Raw genomic sequence first — 10,972 nt, 5'->3', positions numbered from 1 at the left:
CGGCATCAGGTACTACTCATATTGCGAGACGTGGCTTGTTTATCAAGTTAAAATTTATTAGAAATGTTTGCTTGTCAGGGCACCTGAGTGGCTCAGTTGGTTAAGCATCCAACAATGGCTCAGGACATGATCTCACAGTGAGTGGGGTGGAGCCCCACATCGGGCTCTGTGCTGACAGCTCAGAGCCAAAAGCCTGCTTCAGAATCTGTGTCTCTGTCTCTCTCTGCCCCTCCCCTACTCAAACTCTGTCTCTCTCTCTTTCAAAAATAAATAAACATTAAAAACCTATAAAAAAATGTTTGCTTATCTTGCTAAACTCTTGCAGAACAAGTTACTGGCAATCCAAGGTTTTATCATATATGCAAAGAAAGTACCTAGAAACCACTAGAGGTAGGAAATAGGTAATTTTTGTTTATGTTTTTGTTCATCTCGAGTTGTTTGCCACAACAGGCATGCATTACTTGTGTAACAAAAAAGTTACTAGATTAAAACTTAAAACTGTATTGCTAGCACATCATCCTTCAAATGCATCCACGATCACAGTGCCATTCGTCATATGCTCTAGGCATATGGTTGACGACTGGTCAACAGGAAAGACCATGCTTCCTTGGAAAATCCTCTCTGCTCTGTCCCCAACTTGTTCTGCCCATGGACCTTTGTGGCTGTGTATCTCTGGGTTTGTTTTGAAGACCTTGTCTTCGGCCTAGCAGTGAGAGTTTGCCCCAATGACAAGAGGTCAAGAAAAGGGAGGCCACTGTCACATGAAGATCTGAAGGAATTCTAACAGCTTCCTTTGGAGGACAGTAAACCTGGGCTCTCACAGATTCCTCCATGAATTCCCAACCTGACGTACAACGAACGTAGTCTACCCATAGCAAAATTCAAAAGATAAAGTCCAAGCTTATGTAACAGCTGTTTGTCACTATGATGTTAAAAATGGACGTTTTGTAATGACAGCCAAGCAACAGGGCCACATGGGGTAAGTATCGACCAAAGTCAAACCCAAACCAGTATTTTAGCTTAGGTAATAAACTATAATATTCAGGAAATGCAGATTTTGTATTATGCTGCAAGCATTAATTTTTTTAATGTTAATTTATTTATTTTGAGAGGGAGAGAGCAGGGGAGAGGGAGAGAGAGAATCCCTGACATGGGGCTCAATCCCACAAACTGTGAGACCATGACTTGAGCTCAAATCAAGAGACCATGCCTGGACCACCCAGGCGTCCTTCCATTATTAATAATTTTAGCAAGATATGATAACCTCCCCATCCTGACCTTGAAATCTTATTGAAGGAAATTTTAGATTGTGGATTCTTCTAAAGAGGAAGGACAGGGTATTTCAACAACAATAACATCATTTGTCACTTTCTCCTATTTCCGTACTGCTCTGTAGATCCCTGCACGATGGCACATTTGATTATAAAGCTTCATGTACTTGTCTGTCATCTGTCACTAGACTTGATGTTGCTTGGTGGCAGAACCTATGACTACACCATGGTACACGTTCAAGTACGCCAGTCCTTAACCAAGTGTAGGGTATCTGATCAACACTTGATACACCTATAGCAAATGCAGAAACAAATGGGTACATTTGTAATAGAACATTACAGCTAATGAAGAATCTTTTCTATACCTTATCTCATTTAGTCACTATGGGAAATCATGGAGCTAAGCCAAAGGAGCATAACACCTATTAAATCCATTTATGCACCTTACAACATGCTGATGGTAAGCAGTTGATGGTTTCTTACTTACATTACAGCTTACAGACCCCCGCCTTGATGTTCGAAGAACGAAAACATTATCAACATGTAGGTCAGCTTCTGGAAGCCTCCTACACTTGTTCTCACAATTCTTGGCTTTTCATATTGGATGCCTTAACCAAAGTCATTAATCAAATAGGGTGTTCCCTCTTCGTTTTCTGCCGCAAGACAGTATCTGTTGAGTATGGTCCTATGTGGGGCAATTTACAGATTTTTTTTTTCATCTCACCATTTTAACAGCTCTATCAAGTATGGACCATCACACTCTTATTTTATAGGTAAGGCAACTGAGGCCACAGAAATGAGGTGTAATATCCCCACATGGCAGAGCTGACAGGGGTTATCTTCAAGATTTACCCCTAGACAATCTGCCTCCTGAGCTGCTAAGCACATGTGATTACCAGTTTGAATACACTGAAAGTTGCCTTTGGCTTTGCCTTGATTCTCAATCCATCTAGAAATAAATATGCAAACAGGTGGTAAAAACAACCATGCTAAATAAATGCAAATAAATGCCATAATGCTGGTAAAAATTTCCCTTCAACTTTTGTTCTTATAGAAGAAGAAAACAATCATACAGTGGGGGGTTAATTATTAATCTAATTATTCAGGAGCTGACATGCAAAATATGGCTTATCCAGATGCTACTGATTCCCTATTTCTGAAAGACTTTCTCTCTCCTTCAAGTACTTACCTCCAAAAGTGTGTTTAAACTGGTAAGAACAGATACTATACTTGATCTTAGCCAAAAGGCCGAGAAGCGATCCAAAAACGTGTTTAAAAGTAAGGTAAGGCTTGGGCGCCTGGGTGGCTCAGTCAGTTGAGCGTCTGACTTCAGCTCAGGTCATGATCTCACAGTCCATGAGTTTGAGCCCCGCGTTGAGCTCTGCGCTGACAACTCAGTGTCTGGAGCCTGCTTCAGATTCTGGGTCTCCCCTTCTCTCTCTGCCCCTCCCCTGCTCATACTCTGTCTCTGTCTCAAAAATAAATAAAACAACATTTAAAAATTAAAAAAAAAAAAAAGTAAGGTAAGGCTTAGATGGCTAGTGGCATGTTTTCTACTTGGGTACAAGGTGGTAAAAAAATAGTCCTTGTAGAGGTAAATTATGAAAAGTTTCACATCATTAAGGTAAAGCCAACCGCTGCAATAAAGAAACCCTGGCTTAACACCAAAGAAATCTGGGTCTTGCTCAGAAATACCAATTACTGGAAAAGAAAGTTCAGGGTAGAAAGAGTGAAAGTCTTCCTTACACACAATCATCCAGGGGCCCAAAGATGGTTGTGTCATCTTCAACGTAAGGCTTCCAGAGCTATCCATGGCACAGAATCCCAGTCCACGGATGAGGGAAGGAATACAGGCACACCAGCTTCTTACCCCTCCTTTGTCTCTCAACAGATTGACATCATTGTCGCTCACATTCTCCTGCCAAGATGTGGGTGAATGGCCCCACCTTTCTGAAAGAGCCGGGGAAGGTCTATCCCTCCACTGTCACTTTCTGGCAATTGCTCCACCTTGTGGAAGGGGAGCAAATATCTTTGATTTATGCCCAGGATTCTCTACCACACCATACAACCAGTCGCTAGACCTTTTTGGCCTTTCTCTCCCTCTCTCAGTTGTGGATATTGAACTAGACGATCTGTAGTCTCTCCAAGGTCACGAAAAGGTATAGGACTCAAAGCTTTATTTCATAAACATTTTTATTTTAGAATCTGACTTTCTCTGAACATTTTAAGAATTGTGTACTATTATTTTACCATATATATTTTGGATAAAAACATCTCTCCACTGTCACTGAAATTGACTGAGTATTGCCTGTTCCTGGCATTCCGGGCCTGGTTGGGAGTTCCATGGGCTCCAACCTGAGACCAATATGCCCATCAATTGCATGCCACATTCTAAGTGTAAGAAAAATGAGTGGCTGTCAGCTGAAATATCAATAATGAGATCGAGTATGGGGCGCCTAGGTGGCTCAGTTGGTTGAGCGTCCGACTTCGGCTCAGGTCATGGTCTTGCAGTTCCTGAGTTCGAGCCCCACGTCGGGCTCTGTGCTAACAAACAGCTCAGAGCCTGGAGCCTGCTTTGGATTCTGTATCTCCCTCTCTTTCTCTCTCCCCCTCCCCTGCTCATGTTCTGCCTCCCTCTGTTTCTCAAAAATAGGTAAATGTTAAAAAAATTTTTCAAAAAAAAAATAATGAGATCGGGTATCACTCTATGAAAACAAGATCCGGTGTTTCATATTTAACTTACGTAATCTTCCTAACAATCTGGAGAAGACCCTTGAGACAAGAAACCGTCTATAAGGATCAGAGCGAATACTTAACATTCAGGATTCCTTCCTCTCAATGCTGCTCTCTGGGGTGCCTGGGTGGCTCAGTCAGTTGAGTGTCCGACTCTTGGTTTCAGCTCAGGTCACCATCTCAGTTCATGAGTTCAAGCCCCCCATGGGACTCTGTGCTGACAGTGCAGAGCCTGCTAGGGATTTCTCTCTCCCTCTCTCTCTGCCCCTCCCCACTTTGCTCTCTCTCTTAATAGTAATAATAATGATAATATTAATAATAATAAATAAAATGCTTCTCTAATAAATCAAGATTCTTCTTATTGCCCCCAGCCTCCACCTTTCATAAGCTCCTTTCCCATTTTATCTCCTCTGACCTGGTGAGTGCTTCCCTCATTCCCGTTTGCTGTATGCTTTGCAGCTGCCTCCCCAATACATGGTTAATTTCCCATCATTTTCTGTGAGCAGATGTTCCCGAGGAGCGGAGCCGCTTGGCCATCCCCAGCACTATCTCCTGCAGATTACTGGATTGAACACAGTAGCCGCTGGCCATCCTTTTGATCCGAAAAGAAAAGATCTCCCCACTGGGATATTCCTCATGATGATGTAATTAGTCTCCTAGACATACCTAACAAATTTATTTCTAATCAGCAGGGATGAGGGGAGAGGAGAAAGAACCATTCATCTTGGATTGTGCGCGATTGTCGCAGTTAATATGCACCATTTCCACCCCCCTCGTGCAATGTCTTCTTTGGTGATTGTTCAAAGATTTGGGGGCAAGAGCCACTCTTCAAAAGCAGTGGGGAACCACACATTCATAAAGAGGTCCCAGGCACTATTAAATTGCTTTTTCAAACCTGGCAAAGACATTAGAGCTGAAAATCCTGTCAGCTTCCAACTGTCCCTGGCATTAAGAACAGGTGAAGCTCTTAATAACTTTTCTGACACTATGTTTGACTCCAAGACACAACATGGAACATTCGGGACAAACAAATCCAGCTGTTCAAAATTTCCAGTTCTGCAGGGTAGAGCAGCAGTGTAATATTTTTGCCCAGGATTGAGTCTTGAGGTACTTGTTAGGGATAGTGTCTTATTAAACTCATGTACCATCCATGGGGAAAAAATCTTCAGTATATTATATTAATAATCAGTCACAGGTAGAATCTGAGGTCTATCAGTGACAATGAATGCAAAAGCTATTAAATGGTATAAGCAAATGAAGAACGAAGATCAGGGTTAAGACCGTGACGTTTTGTGTTGGTGCATTTTGCCAGAGAAGAGGGCTGGGAAGTCCAAGAGGGAAAAAGCTGGTTTAAGAGAGTTTATCTGCGAACCACTCAACCACCCATTTGAGACCTAACAAGCATGCAACCCCACCTGCTTTTAAAGACATGCTTCAAACAAACATTTCACCAGAATAGAAGCAAAACTCTCCAGGTCATTCTTGTTATCAGTGAAGGCACTGAGAAAGACAGGGCGTGTTACGCCCTGTCTTTTCCACATCTCTTTGCATGGAACATTTGCCCTACTGGCATAACTAAGAACTCACTGGGTGGAAAGAGGGGAAGAGGCTAGAAGACATTTTAAGTTACTGCCCCAACAGTTCTGGGTCTTGGTCTTGACGTTCTGAATTGCTTTTCTTGAGACACATTTTTTAAAGTTCCCAGAACAAATTGTAGAACTGGTTACGTGGACAGTTGTGCACCTGAGGGACCGGAGGAACAGGAAGAAGTCATAAAACCCAATGCTACGGTTTCCAGACGACAGAAAGTCAGTCACAACCCTCCTCCATCCTAGGGACACTTAATCTGGTAAGCTGTATTTAATAGATGTGTCTTTTTCTCTTCCTAAATGATCACCATGAGTTCTTACACTTGCACCAACCATGCCCGCTAGTGTCTTTTTAAAAAGTCCCATTCATCACAGTGCATTTCTTCTCACAATGTTTTAAGTCTCTAAATAGCTATTCTTGGTTCCTCATTTGATCATGGAGCTATAGATAAAATTAAATAAGACAGCACCCGTAAAGCGACTCAGTGCTTTGCGGGACACCTAATAGAAGCTCAATCGAGAGAATATTTAGTTATAACAGATAGAACCTTCCCCACCTTTTTCTCTTGGTCACTTTGTCCATTTCTGTACACTGTTAAGTAGGTCAGACCCATTGTCAGGCTAATGTGTCAAGATCCCAATAAAAATCGAAACTGGAGGGTGTCTCTCAGCAGTGAAGATGTTCAAGAGGGGACACTGGTCACTTTCCCTTTGGCTTTCCCCTCCATCTTATTGCTTTTCTTCTCTAGCTTAAGAAATCCTTCATATCCCACGTGTTTCTGGCCCTCCAAGGATCTCTCTGAGCCCTATGGCAGATTTTACCATGGCACATAATGCGAGCATATTATAGTATTTGTGACACCCATTTTTAGCATGGTTTAGTAATTCCTTCTAAATGAGAAATATTTTCCACTAGGGTGATGGACCGTATGTTAATTTGATTAGTAAAAATTGTCAGTGTGTGAGGAGACCCTGGGAATCAATTGTGTGATCAAAAGGACCCATTCTCCTGCCAGGCAGGGTACCCAGAGGACACTCTGGAGCCATTCATGAGAAGAACGCTGTGTAAGAAAATCAGGGCAGGGGTGCAAAGGTCGATGTGTTCAGTTCTATTTAAATCATAAGGCTGCTTCCAAAATAACAAGTTTAGCCACTGAAATATCAGGGCCATGATTGCTCAGTTCCTTTCCTAACATTCAAAGAATAAATTGAATGAAAATGTATGAGATTGTTGCTATAGAGTTTTCTCCAGAGAACAGACACTCTGGGCTTGAACTGACATGAAATTGTCTAGAAAAACTGGCCCATGTCCAACTCTGTGGACCTATGTGGACAAAGCAAAGGTAGAAATAGTAACAAAGGAGTGATTTGCGCAAATATACTAGAAGTTATACCTGCACAAAACCAAATGAATTACCAAGCAATATGTCAATAATTTGAGCAGAGGCAGACCTCCACCAAGCCACCATTTCCCCTTCAAAGTCTAGAGTGGGGGTCAGAAACAGGCAGTTCTGTTGCGGCTTAACGCCGTAAACCTGGGCAGAACCCACCAGATGAAGGTAACGAATGGGTTATGGGATAACAAAAGCCGAGAATATGAAGTCAAAGTTCAGTCAATCATAAAAGCATTTTACCTTTGTGTAGACAAGCAGAAGTTATCCTTTCAAATAGTAATGATTTTTACCCAAAGGTAAGCCCCATCTGATCTTGTCACTATCTGCATTTGTAGGAGATGCCTTTTGTGTGAACAAGGAACACACTGAAAGTCCCCTGAGTATTTGGTGACTTAGTAGAAACTCCTAGCATCCCTGTGTCAAATTCTACAATATACTTTCTACAATAAATTATCTCTGCAATGAATTCCTTATTAAGTAAATCCCATTTGAATTGACGTCTGCTAGCTGAGACAGCGACTATCAATCTAACATTCATTATAGAAGATAAATACAGTTTTCATTCTAAATACTGCACACAGGTGTCTGCTGTGACAATGTACCTGTAACTTTCTACTGTGAAGAGAAAATCAGATCTTAAAAAAAAAAATTTAACGTTTATTCATTTTTGAGAGACAGAGAGAGAGAGACGGAGCGTGAGTGGGGGAGGGGAAGACAGAGGGAGACACAGAATCTGAAGCAGTTTCCAGGCTCTGAGCTGTCAGCACAGAGGCTGATGCAGGACTCGAACTCTGGAACTGTGAGATCATGACCTGAGCTGAAGTCGGACCCTTAACCGACTGAGCCACCCAGGTGCCCCAAGAAGATCAGATCTTAACCGAAAATGAATTAAGAATTGAAAAGTATTCTCCAAAGTCTATGTATCTTTGGCATGATTGTGATGCACATTTGAGTGGTAATAGCATGAGGTAACATCCTGGACCCAGCTAAAGACATCGAGGACAATTTGGACCCAGTTGCGCATTTCTATGTGTTATCTCCATTTTCTGAAAAGTTACTACTAACTTATTGAGCGATTTCAATATACTCAGTGTATACTCTTAATGAAATCAAGTGGTCCCAAGCATATATGAGAAATACCACCTTTTGAGTAATGTTTGTCACAACACAACTGTTGAAGAATAAAATCTGTACTGCCCTAGTTTGGAACCTCCTTACTACTTTATTCACCAGGGACCTAGCTATAGCATATTCTCCTAGCTTCCAGTCTGTCTCTTTATTCTAACCCACTTTAGACTTCTACCTAAAGATCTCACCTCTTTTATTTCCCTGTGATTTGTTTTGTGGGTTGGTAGAAAGGGACTAAGGTCCAGAAACTATGGTCGCTGGTAGATAGTCACACAAAGCAAATGCCCAGTGAAGGAACGGGACCACTCAAAGATACAGGGATATTGTCATGAAGGAGAGGCAAAGCTGAGAGCCAAACACTAGTTAGTAATTCAAAGAGGTTCCTAAATATAGGAATCCAGAGGGAGAAATCCAAAGCAAGAAGGCTGAGTTTGAAGAAGCAACTTCTCAGCGCAATTAACAGGAGAACAGGAGGTAAAAAGAACGAATACTCAAGCAAGCTACTATTTAATACACATGCCTGGGGGTGCCTGGGGGCTCAGTCGGTTGAGCGTCCAACTTTGACTCAGGTCATGATCTCACTGTTTGTGGGCTCAAGCCCGCATCAGTCTCTGTGCTGACAGCTCAGAGCCTGGAGCCTGCTTCAGATTCTGTGTCTCCCTCTCTCTGTGCCTCCCCCACTAGCACTGTGTCTCTCTCTCTCTCTCTCAAAAATAAATAAACATCAAAAAAAAATTTAATATACATGCCTGGCTTTTAGGCACACCACTGGATGGTGAAATGGGGAAAGTCAACTCCATGTGAAGGACTTGGTACAAAGCAAATATGTTTCCTAAAACATGCTAGGCAACACGTGAGCTTACTAATGTTTAAAACTTTCTCATCTACTGAAGAAACTTACTATCCTTTCACTAAACTATCACTCCGACATTCTGTTGCATAAGGATTCTTCTTAATGGAGCTCTCTGAACTTGTTCATGATGTTCTTTGTGCCTGAAGTAAAAGAAACAAATAGTTTTTCAGATTAAAAGGGCCCACCAAGGGCCCCCAAGATGAATATAAAAAGGCCACACCAAAACATACATTGCTAGAATTTCCAAACACTCAGAAGAAATAAAACACTACTAGTGTCCACTGACTCTCCTGCATGATGGTTTTTTAAGTTCTCACTCAATCAAAAGCTCAAATCCTCTTCCTCAACATTCATTTGCGGATGATGATCTGGCTTCACTTCACCAAGGAAGAAGAAGCAGTCAGAAGACAATATTCCCATCCTCTACCAACCACATCAACTAACTGTCAGCATCTAACCCCACAACTTCTGCTTGCTAACTTTTTAGCAAAACAATCTCTCCATGCACTCAACTTTACCCAATCTCTCTGTGTTGATGAACATGCTCAAGGACACTGGTCAAGAAACTGTGACTCTTTTCCTTTCCTGATCAGCATTCCCTTCTCTCTTTGATCATACCCATCAGCATACCAGTACACCCTCATCCCTTCCATTTAAAGAAAAAAATGCTTTCTCTTGGGGCTCTTGGGGGGCCCAGTCACATGAGTGTCTGACTCTTCATTTCAACTCAGGTCATGATCCCAGAGCCATGCATTGGGTTCCATGCTCAGCATGGAGCCTACTTAAGATTTTCTTGCCCTCTCCCTCTGCCCCTCTCTCTTGCTCACACTCTCCCAGATAAATTTTAAAGTAAATAAAAATTGTAAAAAATAAATAAATAAATCGTCTCATGACCTCGCTTTACCCATTAGCTATCACCATCTTTCCATTTCTTTCCTCCCTTTTTCAGCAAATCTACTTGGGAAGATTATCTCTACACCTTGCCTCCAATTTCCCCGTCTTCCTTTTTTTTTTCCCCATCCATTCTTAATCATATACCACTCTGACTTCCCTCTTGCCATTACATCTGCACCAAAATGACTCTCATCAAAGACATCAATTCCAGGCGGCTAAACCCAAAGGTCTAGTCTCAAGTGTCATTTGATTTGACCTATCAGTAGCATTTGACCGAGAACATTCATTTCACTTCCTTCAGAGATTTGGTTCACCTGCCTTCCAGACAATACACATCCTTCATTCTCTTTCTCTTTAAATAGTTATTCCTCCCAAATCCCTTACTTTCTTCCTTTTCCTCTAGATCTTTAATTATAGCAAGATGCTGGAGCTCAGGTTTGTTTTTTTTTTTCTTATTCTCTTTTCTATTTATACTTGTTCCATGCAAGGAAATTCATCCATCTCATCCCTTTATATACCATCTCTAGGGGGTAATTTCCAAACGTCTATCTTCTGTCCAAAACCCTTTCATGAGTTACATTGACCATAAGTGAATTGCATTTATGACATCTCCATAAGTGAACTCAATTTCTCCCCCCCGGAACAACTGCATCTGATTGTTTTCCCTTCTCACTGAATGACAACTCCAAATTTTCCATTTCAGAAGTCAAAAATCTGAGAGTCCTTCCTAACTTTTCTCTTTTTTTCATGTTCCACATCCAACCCATCTGAAAATCTTATTGGCATTACTAACAAAATCTGTAAGCAATTCAAACAGTAGTCGCCACATCCTGATTTGAGACACCAATATCTCTTGCCTGGATCATTGCACCTACATGCTATGTGGCCTCCCTGCTTCTACCCTTAAGCGATTACAGTTTATTTGTTTGTTTGTTTGTTTGTTTGTTTGTTTATTAACAGGAGACAAAGAGAAACACAGTGCAAGCAGAGGAGAGACACAGAGAGAGGGAGATACAGAACCCAAAGCAGCCTCCATCTCTGAGCTGTCAGTGCAGAGTCCAATGCAGGGCTCAAACCCATGAACTTGAGATCATGACCTGAACTGAAGTT

The 10,972-nt window shown here is 41.7% G+C and overlaps 1 non-coding gene across 1 annotated transcript; it reads right to left on the bottom strand.

Moving 5' to 3' along the window:
- Positions 1–2,347: 2,347 nt before the first annotated feature.
- On the bottom strand, positions 2,348–2,531 carry LOC124523741 (U2 spliceosomal RNA). The gene has a single exon (XR_006965093.1). It is a non-coding gene; the product is annotated as a U2 spliceosomal RNA (small nuclear RNA).
- Positions 2,532–10,972: the final 8,441 nt, after the last annotated feature.

The sequence above is a fragment of the Lynx rufus genome, unplaced genomic scaffold (genome assembly GCF_022079265.1).
Source record: "Lynx rufus isolate CCGP_SWC_20201006 ecotype Redwood Valley unplaced genomic scaffold, mLynRuf1.p SCAF_1, whole genome shotgun sequence".
Taxonomy (NCBI): Eukaryota; Metazoa; Chordata; class Mammalia; order Carnivora; family Felidae; genus Lynx; species Lynx rufus.
The sequence above is the reverse complement of the archived record's forward strand: the minus strand, read 5'-3'. Positions and strand labels throughout refer to the sequence as shown.